Source organism: Meles meles, chromosome X (genome assembly GCF_922984935.1).
Source record: "Meles meles chromosome X, mMelMel3.1 paternal haplotype, whole genome shotgun sequence".
Taxonomy (NCBI): Eukaryota; Metazoa; Chordata; class Mammalia; order Carnivora; family Mustelidae; genus Meles; species Meles meles.
The window spans coordinates 81,545,297-81,561,507 of record NC_060087.1 but is presented as its reverse complement, the minus strand read 5'-3'; the positions used below and the strand labels follow the sequence as shown (position 1 = coordinate 81,561,507).

General features: G+C 36.3%; 1 non-coding gene across 1 annotated transcript; it reads right to left on the bottom strand.

Annotated features, from left to right (window-relative positions):
- Window positions 1-1,524: 1,524 nt before the first annotated feature.
- Window positions 1,525-1,634, bottom strand: LOC123935698. The gene has a single exon (XR_006816977.1). It is a non-coding gene; the product is annotated as a U6 spliceosomal RNA (small nuclear RNA).
- Between the last annotated feature and the right edge of the window lie 14,577 nt (window positions 1,635-16,211).

Sequence of the window (16,211 nt, the reverse complement as noted above, 5' to 3'; positions counted from 1 at the left end):
AACATTCCATTGAATATATACACCACCTCTTCTTTATTCATTCATCGGTCAGTAGACTCTTGGAATGCTTCCATAATTTGTCTATTGTAGATAATGCTGTTATACACATCAGGGTTCATGTATCTCTTTGAATTAGCATTTTAGCATTTTTTTGGTAAATATATAGTAGTGTAATTAACATTTTGAGGAATCTCCATACTGTTATTCGAAGTAGCTGCACCAGTTTGGATTCCCACCAACAGTGCAAGAGGATTTCCTATTCTCCACACCCTGGCAAACACCTGCTGCTCCTAGTGTTGATCTTAGTCATTCTGACAGGTGTAAGGAGATAGCTCATTGTAGTTTTTATTTGCATTTCCCTGATGGTTAGTGATGTTGAACGTCTTTTCACGTGTCTGTTGACATTTGTATGTCTTCATTGGGAAAATGTCTATTCCTCTCTTCTGCTCATTTTTAATTGGATTATTCCTTTATGGGATGTTGAGTTTTATATGTTCTTTATATATTTTGGATACTAATCTATTGGATATGTCATTTATAAATATCTACTCCCATTCCATAGGTTGTCTTTTAGTTTTATTGATTGTTTCCTTCACCGTGCAGAAGATTTGTATTTTGATGTAGCCCCAATAGTTATTTTTGTTTTTGTTTTCCTTGCCTCGTGAGACATATCTAGAAAGAAGTTTTTATGGGCAATGTCAATGAAGTTACTGCATGTATTCTGTGGTAGGATTTTGATGGTTTCCTGCCTCATGTTTAGGTCTTTCATCCATTTTGAATTTGTTTTTGTGTATGGTGTAAGAAAAATGGCCATTCTTTTTCATGTTGCTGTCCATTTGTTGAAGAGAAAGTCTTTTTCTCATTGGGTATTCTTCCTGTTTTCCCAGTGACTTATTGACTATATAATTGTGGGTTCATTTCTGGGTTTTCTGGTTCTTTCCTTTTTTTTTCTTAGTTTCAGGGGTAGAATTTAGTGGTTGATCAGTTGTGTATAACACCTATGTGTCTATTCTTGTGTCAGCACTGTTCTATTTTTACCATAATAGCTTTGTAATATAATCTGCCTCTCTCCCTACTTGTGATCTCTCTCTCTCTCTGTCAAATAAATAAATAAAATCTTAAAAAAATAACCTGTAGTTGATTTTACAAAACTTTAATGGCTATACACACACACACACACACACACACACACACACACACACAGATATAATATCATGGTATTTATACGATTTATAAAATTAATTTATATATTTATACCAGGAACTGTTTTCCTTTGAGAAACACATGTTCTTTGTTATATTCTGCAGCTCAAAATTAACATTAATATGAGCACGTATGTTTAGTCTTCTAAGACTTACACATGTGTTATGATTGTCCCCTTTTATTTTATTTTATTACTTTATGTTTTAATTTAAATCCAATTAATTAACCTATAATGTATTACTAGTTTCAGAGATAGAGCTCAGTGATTCACCAGTCTTATATCAAGTGCTCATTACATCACATGCCCTCCTTTATTATCCAAAAAATATGGAACATGAAATATGAATTTTTCTGTAATCCTTGCATAGGAGCCATACTAAACTTCTCTGTAACTGTTCCAATTTTAGTATATGTTCTGCTGAAGTGTGTGCTGTCCTCATTTTACAGATGAAGGAAATGAGACAGTTATGTGTATGGCAGAGCCAAGAGTCAAATTCAGACAGTCCTATTTTAGACACTAGGTATTTTATCTGTATAATGTACTACCTGTACTAGTAACATGAAATTTTGCAGAATTATTACTAGTAGTAAGCACAAAAAGTCAGTACATGGCATTTTCATCACATCTGTGAGAGGTATAGAACCATAAAGAGGGAAAAATGAAAGCAGTTAGGGAAGTCGCAAAAATATAACTAAGACTCATAGGCCAAACAAACAAACAAACAAAAACCACACACACACACACACACACACACAAAACAAAAACCAAAAGCAAAACAAAACAGAAACAACAATAGCAACAAAAGAAAGGAAGGGAGGAAGGAAAGAAGGAAGAAAGGAAGGAAAGAAGAAAGAAAGAAAGAAGAAAGAAAGAAAGAAAGAAGAAAGAAAGAGAATTTGTGTGGATATAATTTTATTTTTTAAAAGATTTTATTTATTTATTTATTTGACAGAGAGACAGAGATGACAAGTAGTCAGAGAAGCAGGCGGCGGGGGGCGGGGGATCAGGCTCCCCAGAGCAGAGAGCCTGATGATGCAAGGCTCGATCCCAGGACCCTGAGATCATGACTTGAACTGAAGGCAGAGGCTTAACCCATTGAGCCACCCAGGTGACACGTGTGGATATAATTTTAGATAAAAATGTTATATTTCTTTGATGGTTAAAAAGTGGCTGTCCCAGTTCTGGAGACATTTAAAATTGCATAGTGCATTACTAGACATGGCTTATAAGGGAGCAAGGATTCTTGTCCCCTCAAAGGTTTTTCTAGCTGGACTCAGAATCAATTTGACATGAGACAAATTACAGGAAAAAGAAATTGTAATAAGTATATATAGAGGGAATTCACATAGACATGGAAATTCCAAAGATGGTCATTCTGAACTAAGAAGAAGAGGATAAGGGTCTGGAATTTCAGAGGAAAGGAATGCATTTCACAGGGCACTAAGAAGAGCAGTTGTTTGGTAATTAGATGCTTGTCCTACCATACCGATGGGTCACTGAGATAAAATTCATTTCAGCTAACAACCCTCATTCTGGGAAGACCCCCAATTTAGATTGTTCTATATATTTAAGGGGAGCTCTCTTGAGCCTGAAGAGTCTCAAGTGCTTTCAGTTCAAAATAATCCACATATCAAAATGACACCTTATGGGGAGAGGACTTTCAGTTCCCCCATATGAAATATCCTTGGGGTTTTTACACATTAAAAACTGAGCTGGAAGTTGTTTCATCTCTTTGATCTAGTCTCACTTAGGACTACATATTAATTTAGTCAAACTCACTTCAGAGGTAGCGATGCAAGTTTATTCTCCAAGTTAGGCCTATGGTTCAAGTAATTAAGTTTAAATAAGGGACATTTCTATGGAAACAAAAGAAAAACAATGGTTGATATTTAGGTCAAATATTAAGCCAGTTTCTGAGCTCTGAGGGTAGCCAGTTGATAAGACTTGTAGAAGTCAGACTTAAAACATCTTCGGATAGAGTGAGGACAGCTAGTGTCAACTTGACTGATCTTCCTTGTTTATAGTTCAAATGTCTCTGATCTTTTGAGTGGTCCATAGAGCAACAGAACAAAGATTGTTTATGCATGAGTTATTATGGTTATTTCTTTACCCTAAGTAATTTATATTACTTTGCAGAGCTTCAGGAAAAAAGATACTTTAGTTTTCAAATGATTTCAAGTAAGTGGCCTAATGTGTGATTGATTCTTGAGAATTTTCCTTGTACACAAGAAAATAATGTATATTCTGTTCTAAGATGGAGTGTTCTGAATATATGTACTAAATACATCTCTTCCAGTATGTCATTCAAAGCCACTGTTTATTTGTTGAGTTTCTGTTTGGACTATCTGTCCATGGATGTAAGTGGTGTGTTACAGTTCCCTACTGTTACTGAATTACTATTGATTTCATATTTTATGTTTGTTATTGACTACTTTAAGTATTTGGGTGCAGCCATGTTGGGTGTGTAAATATTTACAATTGTTATATCTTCCTGTTGGTTCGTTCTCATTATTATATAGTCTCTCTCTTTGTCCCTTGCTACCATCTTTGTTTTGAAGTGTCTGTCAACAAATGAATAGATAAAAAAATGGTATGTGCATACAGAAAAATATTACTCAACCCTAGGAAAAAAAGGAAATCCTGAAATTTCTGGCAACATGGATGAACCTGGAAGCCATCCTGCTAATGAAATAAGGCAGTAACAGAAGGACAAATACTGCATGATTCCACTTATATGAGAAATCAAAAATAGTCAGACTCATAGAAACAGAGAGTGGAATGGTGGTCACCAAAGGCTGGGGGAGAGTGGATCAGGGAGGTATTATTCAAAGGGTATAAAGTTTCAGTTATTCAAGATGACTGCATTGGTGGTTCAGTGGTAGAATTCTCGCCTGCCAAGATGACTAAGTCCTAGAGTACTGCTGTAAAGCATAGAGCCTATAGTTAACAATACCAAATTATATACTTAAAATATTTTCTGACAGTGGGCGCCTGGGTGGCTCAGTGGTTTAAGCCACTGCCTTCGGCTCAGGTCATGATCTCAGGGTCCTGGGATTGAGTCCCACATCAGGCTCTCTGCTCGGCAGGGAGCCTGCTTCCCTCTCACTCTCTCTGCCTGCCTCTTTGCCTACTTATGATCTCTCTCTGTCAAATAAATACATAAAATCTTTAAAAAAAAAATATTTTCTGACAGTGTTTCTTACTTTATATTTTTATCACTAATAATGATAATTATAAAGGGGGCAGGAGGAATCTTTTGGTTTTGATGGAAATATTTATGGCATAGATTGTGATGATGGTTTCATGGATGTGTACTTATCTCCAAACTCATCAAATTGTATACATTAAATATATACGACCTTTTGTGTGTCAATCATACCTCAATAAAGTAGTTTAAAATTGAAGAAAAAATATGCTGATATCCTTATAGTGTTGCCTTTGTATATAACTCTCTTCTTTTGCCTTGTTTTTTTTTTTAATTTTGTCTTTATCACTACTTTTTCCACTTTATTTTTTACAAGATTTTAAAATTTATTTTAGAGAAGGTGGGGCAAAGGGAGAGAGAATCTGAGCTTGAAACCCGGGTCAAGAGTCAATCTCAAGACCCTGAGATCATGACCTGAGTTGAAATCAAGAGTTGGCTGCTCAACCAAATGAGCCATACAGGTGCCCCTGATTTTTCCATTTTAATTACTATATGTCTTTGTGTGGAATTCCTTGGATTGGGTTTGTTGGGAGCTCTCTGTGCCTCCTGGATCTGGATTTCTGATTCCTTTTCCAGATTTGGAAAGTTTTCAGCTATTATTTCTTTAAATAAGTTTTCTGCCCCCTTTTTTTTCTCTTTTATCCTTCTGGAATCCCTGTAATGCTATGCTAATGTTATTATGCTTGATGTTGTCGCTGACTTCTTCATGTTTACTTTCATTTTGCATATTTTTTTTTTCTCACACCTGCTCAACTTGTTAATTTTCCATTACTCTGTCCTGCAGGTGGCTGATTTGATCTATTTCCTTCATTCTGTAGTGTATTTTTTATTTCATCTATTGTGTTCTTCATCTATTTTTTTTTAAATCTCAGAGTTAAGGGTCTCTTTGATGTCCTTTACTTTTTCCTTAAGTCAAGTGAATATCTTTATGATCATAAGTTTAAGTTATCTCTTAGGCATGTAACTTACCTCTGTTTTGTTTGGGTCTCTTACGGTTATTTTGTCCTGTTCTTTCATTTGGTACATATTCTTCTGTCTTTTTATTTGTTTAACTTTCTGTGTCAGCTTCTTTATGTAAGGAATGTCAGCTTTCTCCTGTTCTTGAAAGTAATGGCTTTATGAAGAAGGAGTCCTATATCACCTTGCAGTGTTGTGTCCCCTGTTCACCAGAACCTGGCCCTTCAGGGGCATTTCCTATGTGTGATGTATGCTCACTGCTGTTGTAATTGAGCCACTCTTTCTTTTAGTTCAGTTTTCTGCAATGACACTCTTTGCCTTTTGTGGGCAATGGTTTGTCCCTTTCATGTTAGGGGGCCCATCTGTGGCTGCCTTGGTCTTGCCCAGTCAGACAGGGCATTTATCAGGGATGTATAGTACTAAACTGTAGGTCACTTTCCCTTTGTTATCCCCTGAGAAGCTTTCACTGGTGAGCAGAACATAGTGATAGATATGTATTTATTGCATATTATGCATATTATTGCATATTATGTATTTATTGCTATTTAAGCAAGGTATCAGTGTTTAATTTCCAAAGTGGCTTTATTGGCTCCATAACATCAACCTTTGTTCCTTAAAGCTGTCTGGCCATATCTGAGTCTATGCAGATCCTTCTTAGATGACATTCAAGTCAAAGCCTTATAACAAGTATTTTCAATTTTGTCTTGTCATAAGAAAACTTTCTTATTGAACTTATGTAAATAAATATATTGCAAGAAAGATATAAAAATGCTCATGGAGAGTTTCTGAATTCTAAATGGTTCAAGTAATGAGAAAAGATAAATGTTTCAATTTTTTTCATAAAGGTATATTTTATCAAATTGATGTAAGTTAGCTTAAGATAAAATTTTCTCAAATTTAGAAAAAACAAAACATTTTTTAAAAACATCAGGAATGTTTCAAACAAAATGTCATAAAATTATAATTATTTTCTTCAATTTATTAAATCCCATGTTATTAATTCTTGTTCTTCTCAGATCCAGTTTTTCCACTACTTCTGGAAATTTTTCCCTTCTCCTAAGGTTATCAAAAACCTATATTCAGGTTTTTTGTTTTCCATGAGTCTCACTAAAGATGAAGCATATTTGCAGGAAACATTTATAGAGGTATTTGAATAAAAGTATAACTGTCTGTAAATGATAAAACTTAAAAAAATTGCCATTGTTAAAGGTTGGATTAGAGTTTATTTTAATGCAATTGACAGGAATTTTGTTTATTTTTGTGACACAAAACACTTCAAGAGAATAACACATCAGGACATTAGATTTGTAGGCATTTTCGTATAATTTTAGAATACTTGTTTTAACAATATATCTATATAAATATAATCTAAGAGGGTTTAATATCACTTATTTGACAATGCTTTTCATGTAATTTAATATGCCATATAAGCTTAATCAGTTTAATTTCTCACAAATTCTTTTCTCTTGAAATGTTCCAGGATTTTATTGGAAAATTTCAGTTAGACTGTAGTCAAAAGATCATATTTTTAATGTTTGATTTTGGGAAATATGTCAAAAAGAAACATTAAAAAGTTTGGACATTTGATTAAACAGGATTGCATTCATGAAATACATTTTAATGACTGATTTAACCAGAGTGATAAAAAAATCAGAGAAATATACAGAAGGTTACATAGTTGTGAGTTTTACTTGGTTCTTTTAGTATTGAGTAATTTTTCTTATAATCGAAGATCTGATAAACAGGAAATTATTTTGGCAAGCAGAATCCTTGTCTTTGTTTGTTTGCTTTAGGCAGATGAATAAAAGGATAAAGGAAAAACTTTGTTTATAATTATTTATGAACAATAGAGCAATAATTTAAGAAAACTTTGTCTTTAACAAAAACTTTTCATTAGCATACTTTGATATTAAAATTCATTAACTTATTTATATTTATTTTGATTTTAGCCAGCATTGACTACACATAAATTTTTTCAGAAATATATATATATTTTATCTCTCCAACAAATGTTGTTTACTGTCTTGTTAATTTTGGCCATGCTAACTGGTGTAAGGTGGTACCTCAATGTGGTTTTGATTTGAATCTCCCTGAGAGCTAGTGATGATGAACACTTTTTCATTTTTTTTTAATTTTTAAAATTTTTTCTTGGTGTACCAGAACTCTTTGTTTATGCACCACAACCAGTGCTCCATGCAATACGTGCCCTCCATGATACCCAACACCAGGCTCAACCAACCTCCCACCCCTCACTCCTTCAAAGCCCTCAGATTGTTTTCAGAGTCTATAGTCTCCCATGGTTCATCTCCCCCTCCAATTTCCCGCAACTCCCTTCTCCTCTCCATCTCCCCATGTCCTCCGTGTTATTTCTTATGTTCCACAAATGAGTGAAACCATATGAAAATTGACTCTCTCTGCTTCACTTATTTCACTCAGCATAATATCTTCCAGCCCTGTCCATGTTGATACAAAAGTTGGGTATTCATCCTTTCTGATGGAGGCATAATACTCCATCATGTATATGGACCACTTCTTCCTTATCCATTTGTCTGTTGAAGGGCATCTTTTTTCCTTCCACAGTTTGATGACTGTGGCCATTGCGCCTATGAACATTGGGATACAGATGGCCCTTCTTTTCCCTACATCTGTATCATTGGGGTAAATACACAGTAGTGCAATTGCAGGGTCAAAGGGAAGCTCTATTTTTAATTTCTTAAGGAATCTCCACACTGTCCTCCAAATTGGCTGCACCAACTTGCATTCCCACCAACAGTATAAGAGGGTTCCCCTTTCTCCACATCCTCTCCAACACACGTTGTTTCCTGTCTTGCTAATTTTTGCCATTCTAACTGGTGTAAAGTGGTATCTCAATGTAATTTGAATTTCCCTGATGGCTAGTGATGATGAACATCAGACACATTTTCATGTGTCTGATAGCCATTTGTATGTCTTCATTGGAGAAGTGTCTGCTCATGTCTTCTGAACATTTTCTGACATGATTATATGTTTTGTATGTGTTCAGTTTGAGAAATTCATTATAGATCCTAGATATCAGCCTTTTGTCTTTATTGTCATTTGCAAATATCTTCTCCTATTCCATGCGTTGCCTCTTTCTTTTGTTGATTGTTTTCTTTGCTATGCAGAAGCTTTGATCTTGATGAAATCCCAAAAGTTCATTTTCACTTTTGTTTCCTTTGCCTTTGGAGACATATCTTGAAAGAAGTTGCTGTGGCTGATATCGAAGAGATTACTACCTATGTTCTCCTATCGGATTCTGATGGATTCCTGTCTCATGTTGAGGTCTTTTATCCATTTTGAATTTATCTGTGTGTACAGGGCAAGAGAATGATCAAGTTTCATTCTTCTATGTATAGCTGTCCAATTTTCTAAGCACCATTTATTGAAGAGACTGTCGTTTTTCCACTGTACATTTTTTCCTGCTTTGTCAAAGATTATTTGACCATAGAGTTGCGGGTCCATATCTGGGCTCTCTACTCTGTTCCACTGGTCTATGTGTCTGTTTTTATTCCAGTACCATGCTGTCTTGGTGATCACAGCTTTGTAGTAAAGCTTGAAATCAGGTAACATGATCCCGCCAGTTTTGTTTTTGTTTTTCAACATTTCCTTAGCAATTTGGGGTCTCTTCTGATTCCATACAAATTTTAGGGTTATTTGCTCCAGATCTTTGAAAAATACTGGTGGAATTTTGATCGGAATGGCATTAAAAGTATAGATTGCTCTAGGCAGTACAGACATTTTAACAATGTTTATTCTTCCGATCCAAGAGCATGGCATGGTCTTCCATCTTTTTATGTCTTCTTCAATTTCTTTCATGAGTGTTCTGTAGTTCCTTGGGTACAGATCCTTTACCTCTTTGGTTAGGTTTATTCCCAGGTATCTTATGGTTCTTGGTGCTATAGTAAATGGAATCGATTCTCTAATTTCCCTTTCTGTATTTTCATTGTTAGTGTATAAGAAAGCCACTGATTTCTGTACATTGACTTTGTATCCTGCCACGTTACTGAATTGCTGTATGAGTTCTAGTAGTTTGGGGGTGGAGTCTTTGGGGTTTTCCATTATAAAGAATCATGTCATCTGCGAAGAGAGAGAGTTTGACTTCTTCCTTGCCAATTTGGATACCTTTTATTTCTCTTTGTTGTCTGATTGCCGTTGCTAGAACTTCTAATACTATGCTGAACAAGAGTGGTGAGAGTGGGCATCCTTGTCGTGTTCCTGATCTCAACGGGAAGGCTGCAAGCTTTTTCCCCTTGAGGATGATATTTGCTGTGGGTCTTTCATAGATAGATTTTATGAAGTTCAGGAATGTTCCCTCTATCCCTATACTTTGAAGCGTTTTCATCAGGAACGGATGCTGGATTTTGTCAAATGCTTTTTCTGCATCCATTGAGAGGACCATGTGGTTCTTCTCTCTTCTCTTATTGATGTGTTCTATCATATTGATTGATTTGCGAATGTTGAACCAACCTTGCAACCCAGAGATGAACCCCACCTGGTCATGGTGGATAATCTTTTTAATGTGCTGCTGGATCCTGTTTGCTAAGATTTTATTGAGAATCTTAGCATCCATATTCATCAGTGATATCGGTCTGAAATTCTCCTTTTTGGTGGGGTCTTTTTCTGGTTTGGGGATCAGAGTAATGCTGGCTTCATAAAAAGAGTGTGGAAGTTTTCCTTCTTCAATTTTTTGAAATAGCTTCAGAAGAATAGGTGTTATTTCTTCTTTGATTTTTGGTAGAATTCTCGAGGGAATCCATCAGGTCATGGGCTCTTGTTTTTTGGGAGGTTTTTGATCACAGCTTCAATCTTGTTACTTGGTTTCTGTCTATTCAGGTTGTCAATTTCTTCCTGGTTCAATTTTGGAAGCTTATAGTTTTCCAGGAATGCATCCATTTCATCTAGGTTACTAAAGTTATTGGCATATAACTGTTGAAAATAATTTCTGATGATTGTTTCTATTTCCTTGGTGTTAGTTGTGATTTCATCCTTTTCATTCATAATTTTATTAATTTGGGCCTTTTATCTTTTCTTTTGGATTAGTTAGGTCAATGGTTTGTTGATCTTATTGATTCTTTCAAAAAACCAGCTTCTAGTTTCATTGATGAATTTTACTGTATCTCTTTTCTATCTCACTGATCTCTGCTCTAATGTTGGTTTTTTTTTTTTCCCTTCTTGTGTTTGTAGTTGGCTTAATTTATTGTTGATTCTCCAGTTCTTTAAGGTGTAGAGACAGCTGGTGTATTCTGGATTTTTCAATTTTATTAGGGAGGCTTGGATGGCTATGTATTTCCCCCTTAGGACCGTCTTTGCTGTGTCCCATAGGTTTTGGACCAAAGTGTCTTCATTCTCATTGGTTTCCATGAATTCTTTAAGTTCTTCTTTGATCTCCTGGTTGATCCAAGCATTCTTAAGCAAGGTGTTCTTTAGCTTCCAGTTGTTTGATGAACATGTTTTCATGTGTCTGTTAACCACTTTTATGTCTTCATTGGAGATGTGTCTGTTCATGTCTTCTGCCCATTTGTTGACATGGTTATCTGTTTTGTGTGTGTTGAGTTTGAGTATTTCTTTATAGATCTTGGATATCAGCCCTTTTTCTGTAGTGTCATTTATGAATATCTTCTCCCATTCCGTGGGTGGCCTCTTTGTTTTGTTGACTGTTTCCTCTGCTGTGCAGAAGCTTTTGATCTTGATGAAGTTTCAAAAGTTCATTTTTGCTTTTGTTTCCTTTGTCTTTGGAGACATATCTTGAAAGAAGTTGCTGTGGCCAATGTCAAAGAGGTACTGCCTATGTTCTCCTCTAGGATTCTGATGGATTTCTGCCTCATGTTGAGGTCTTTTATCCACTTCCAGTTTATCTTTGTGTATGGTGTAAGGGAATGGTCAAGTTTCATTCTTATACACGTAGCTGGGGAAAATTGGAGGCAGAGAAGAAGCATGAAAGACTGTGGACTCTGAGGAACTAACTGAGGGTTTTGAAGGGTAGGGTGGTGGGAGTTTGGGTGAGCCTGGTGATGGGTATTGTGGAGGGCATGTATTGCATGGAGCACTAGGTGTGGTGCATAAACAATGAATTCTGGAACAATGAAAAAAAAATTTAAATTAAAAATTAAAAAAAGAATATTTTTTATAAATCTACAACTTTCTTTTTTTTATATAAAGATTTTATTTACTTGAAAGACAGAGCAAGAAAGAGAGAGAGCATGAGCAGGGTGGAGAAGCAGATGGAGACCCAGGATCCCCGCTGAGTAGAGAGCCCAAAACTGGGCTCAATCCCATGACCCTGAGATCATGTCCTGAGCCAAAGGCAGATGCTTACCAACTGTGCCACCCAGGTGCCCCTGAAACTTTCTTTTTTATTGCATTTAGATTTTGTTTGAAAATTTCCCTCTTTAAATAACCAGGCTCACATTAGGACTGAATTATTTTCTTTTTCCTCAATAAAAATGTATTCCCATCTTTCATACTTTTCTTACCAAAGCATGTATCTTTACTTACCTACAGAGTTGATATTTCAGTAGTCTTAATTACATTTATTAGGATATGCAAAACAGTAAACATTTCTAAACTGTTACACCAGAATTCTTTAGTTTGGAAAATTTATGAATATATTTCATAATTTTTAGAAACTTGTATATATTCTTTCACAATACAGTCTTTTAATAAAGCATAATATATATTTACTTACAGACTTAAATTAATCTGTAGCTTCTCTATAATAAGAAAAAAGTAGATAAACCATGTTTAGTACTTGATGTTTCATTATTTTATCTTATTTGCAAATGATCTAGATTACCAATGAATTTATTTTTACTCATCATTCTGATGTGGGAAACAAAGGCATAAGAAAAATTATTAAATTTCATTACCACCTACAGTCTACTGACAAGTCTTTGAAATAGGAGGAGTGACATTCCTCTAGGGACTCAAATGTCTTCATGTTGACAATCTCCTAAGGGCAGACGGTAATCTTAGCTCCCTGCCCCCCAGGATCCTGGAAGTCTACTTAACATATAAAAATTCCTTTAAATTTTTCTTTTATCTCTAAACCCCCAAGATACATGTTGGCAATCATCACACAGACATATGACCCACCAATATACATCTGAAGAGTCCCATGACTAAGGTTTTATTAGATGTCAATGAATGACCTTTTCTCAAAAATAGCTAAACTCCTCGAGGTCCTGGAAACTGTGCTTCAAAAGATCCTCAGAAACTTACACTATCCCATACCCTCCCAAATTAAATGTATATAATGAGCCACTCTTCATGACCCTAGTGCAGCTTTCTTCCCACGGATCCTGTCCCTGTGCTTTAATAAAATCATTTTTGCACCAAAGACATCTCAAGAATTCTTTCTTAGCCTTTCACTTTAAACTCTAATGTCTTTCCTACATCATATGGCAACCCAACAATGGGCTTTGAGTCCAGAGGCTCCTCTGGACTCTGAGCTGCAGTGCAAAATTGGTGAGTACTTTCTCTACTCTTCCTTTACTCTCATTCCAGGGTTTTTTCAAGGAATATGGTCTTATTCAAACATTTTCATGCTGTTTGCTCAGGCTGCAATCCTCTAGCCCATGGCTCTTCTGTGGGGAAGAGAAAGCTTGCCTTTTGGCTGGACTTTACTTCTCTGGCCAGAATGGTAATAAGACCCAGAAACTTGATGCTCTCTCTTTATTCCTGTCCTTATACAAAGTTGTCTGTCTTGGGTATGTGACAGCCATCTAAGTCATTAGGACAGGTGCCAATCTCAGGACTCCCTTGTGAGGTGTCCTCCTGATTGAGCTTATATTATTCCCTTGAAATTTCTGGTCTAGCTGCTTCTGGCCTTGGGTCCTCTACAGGGAGCTGGCCAAAACCAGTACCTGACTGAATTAAAACCAAAGCGGGGACTGTTTCCTAGGGAAGTCGGCTATAAGGACGACATATGTTGCAATGTCGCTTAGACAATGATGGATTTCTATCTTTACTGTTTACCATCAATGTCCTTTACTAACTACTTAAATTGAAAAAAATTTGGTAATTTATCCCTTGTAAAATTTTCTAGTATTTTCCATAGGTTAAAAATGGTAAGACAATAACACGACCTTCAGGGCATAGGAAGGCCTGAAACAGGTTTTCAGTCCATGGACCAGGCACCCATTCGTAGCCTAGGATGCAATGGGGAAGGGGAAGAATGCTGGAATCCCTCCTACAGGGAATTTTACAGCAGAAATGCCTTCACAAGAAGACAGGATGGTGATTACTAGTGACTCTTTGAGGGATGCCTCTGGTTGATTTTGACACACTGGAACCTCTGACATATCCTGCATGGGAGACCAACCTGGGAATTGTGGGGGTTGGCAATAGACATTCTTTACTTTTCTGGGAGCATGGCTTCAGTGGGCTTCTTGTTCAGTTCTCAAGGACTCTCCCATGGGGTTCCTTTTAACCCACTGAAAACAAATAAGATTGAAAAACTTAGGAAAGGACTGAGCTCCTCTAACACTGTATGACCCCAGTAGTCTCTGTCAGTTAGATATCTTCTGTAGGAAACAGGGCAGAATGTGTTTTCCCAAATGTGTCTGGCTAGTAAACCCCCTCCTGACATATTGGATGATAATTGTCTAAATAAGCCTCCTCCAAATAAACCCAGGTTGCTGAAGGAATCACAGCAAAGGGAGCATTGACTCTCTCACTGTTTTTCCTCCTCATAAACGTGGTGGCCTCTCCCGCACTCATTTCCCAGATTAATGGCTATAATCAGAGCCAACAGTGGTTAGTCTACCTCGGGACAGGGACTTCAAGGAATATTCCCAAGCAGCTGCCAAAACTGCCTTTGTTTCCAGGAAATCCCCTGTCTTCTCTGCCCTGACATGCCTGCCTATTCCCTCTGGGGAGGAAACATGGTGTTTGCACCTCTGTTGAAATTGATGGACTCTAAAACCAGGAACACTTTCTCTACCTTCTGGCGCACTTCTCCTCTTCTGTCTTCCCCTTCTCCTGTTTCTGTACCACCTTGGATGCGGCCTGCATCACTGGCTTCCGTACCATCCTCAGTGCCTCAGGCACCATATCTCCTTCACCCCTCACTATCAAGGAGCAAAGAAGAGCACCGCTGGACCTAGTACCACTCACTACAGATTTCCCCACAATGTCTCAGGTATCCAGGTATCCAGGTGAAACATAATTCAGTATTTAAACTAAGTTAAGTTTGTTGGTTTAATCAATATACACATGTCTTTACAGTTATCAGCACTAAATGTGCAACTTTTATTCTTTGAAGTTTACTAAAAGTCAAATAAGCTCATGCTATGTCTGTTGCAATATTAGCAAGAAGATGATGTGAAGTGTTGGTTAATTGTCTTTCTTATCAAAGTTTTTATGGGTAACATTTTTGTTTAAGATTTAATTAATCTGACAGAGAGAGACGCAGCAGAAGAAGGAACACAAGCAGGGCGAGTGGGAGAGGGAGAATCAGGTTTCCTGCTGAGCAGGGAGACTGATGTGGGACCTGATTAAAGTTTTGCTTGGATGATAAATAGGATTAAATTCATTGGACATCTAGGTCTTTTCCAAATAAGATAAGGTGCTAAAGCTTTCAATACTGGACGTAGATTTGTGCATTTTGACTTCTTATTGCAAAGAAACTAAGGATACTTATATCTATTGGTAAACACATTTGTCCTTAATTGAGTCATAAATTTGCCATCTAAAGAATTCTGGTGTAACAGTTTACAATTGGTTGCTACTTAGCCTTTAGTGGAGACTAAGGTTTCTAAGAGTGCAATTAAGACTGATGGGCATAAGGGAAACGACTCTGTATGTAGAAAAGTAAAGAGATGTGTATGAAAAATATAAAGACTTGGAATGCATTTTTGTGGAAGGTAAAAGAGGGTAATTTTGTCCTAAATGAGACTGGTTGTTTGGAAATAAATGGCTTGGGACAAAATATGAATGTAACAGAAAGTTGTAGAAGGTTTATGAAGGTAAAACTTTGAAAAATGTGGTCAGGTTGGGCTAAGATTGAAATGAGTGGATTTTGAAGTACATTGGTATAAGAAAGTTGGCTTTCTCTCTGTTCCAAAAGAAAAGTTTCTTAAATTGTTGGCCTGTTCTTGAAAACAAAATGTAGATAGTTGGTTTCTCTTTGCCTGTCCAGAAAAATCAAAACCAAAACAATCAAACAAACAAACAAAAACAAAACAAAGCAAAAAAAAAAAAAACAACAAAAAACAAAAAACAAAACAAAACACCAGTTTCTATGTTTTGCCTTTATTAGGTTTTTAACATACTTAGTTCTACTTAGTAATGTGCTTTAAAATTTCCTAAGATTTTAACAATGTTCCCCAAGATCTAAATCATGAACATAGTCTTGTTGACTAATTAGGCTTGCTGGTATAAGGTCATCATCATTCAATATTCTTGCTATTGAAGTGTTAGGTGTTACAGAATAAATGAGTTTCCCTGTTGATCGTATCATAATGAACTCTCATATCAGATATTAACAATGTCCATTTCTGAGTTTTTTTTCATTTATAATTGTTATTACTGTCTTACAAAATGAGTTGTATCTTCAAGGAGATTCATATAAAGGACTTTTAAAAAAATATTTTATTTATTTGACAGAGAGAAATCACAACTAGGCAGAGAGGCAGGCAGAGAGAGAGGAGGAAGCAGGCTCCCCACTGAGCAGAAAGCCAGACGTGGGGCTCTATCCCAGGACCCTGGGATCATGACCTGAGCTGAAGGCAGAGGTTTTAACCCACTGAGCCACCCAGGCGCCCCTATAAAGGACTTTTAAGACAGAATAGGTATTCAATATCTTTAAGATCATGAAAATGAAATGGA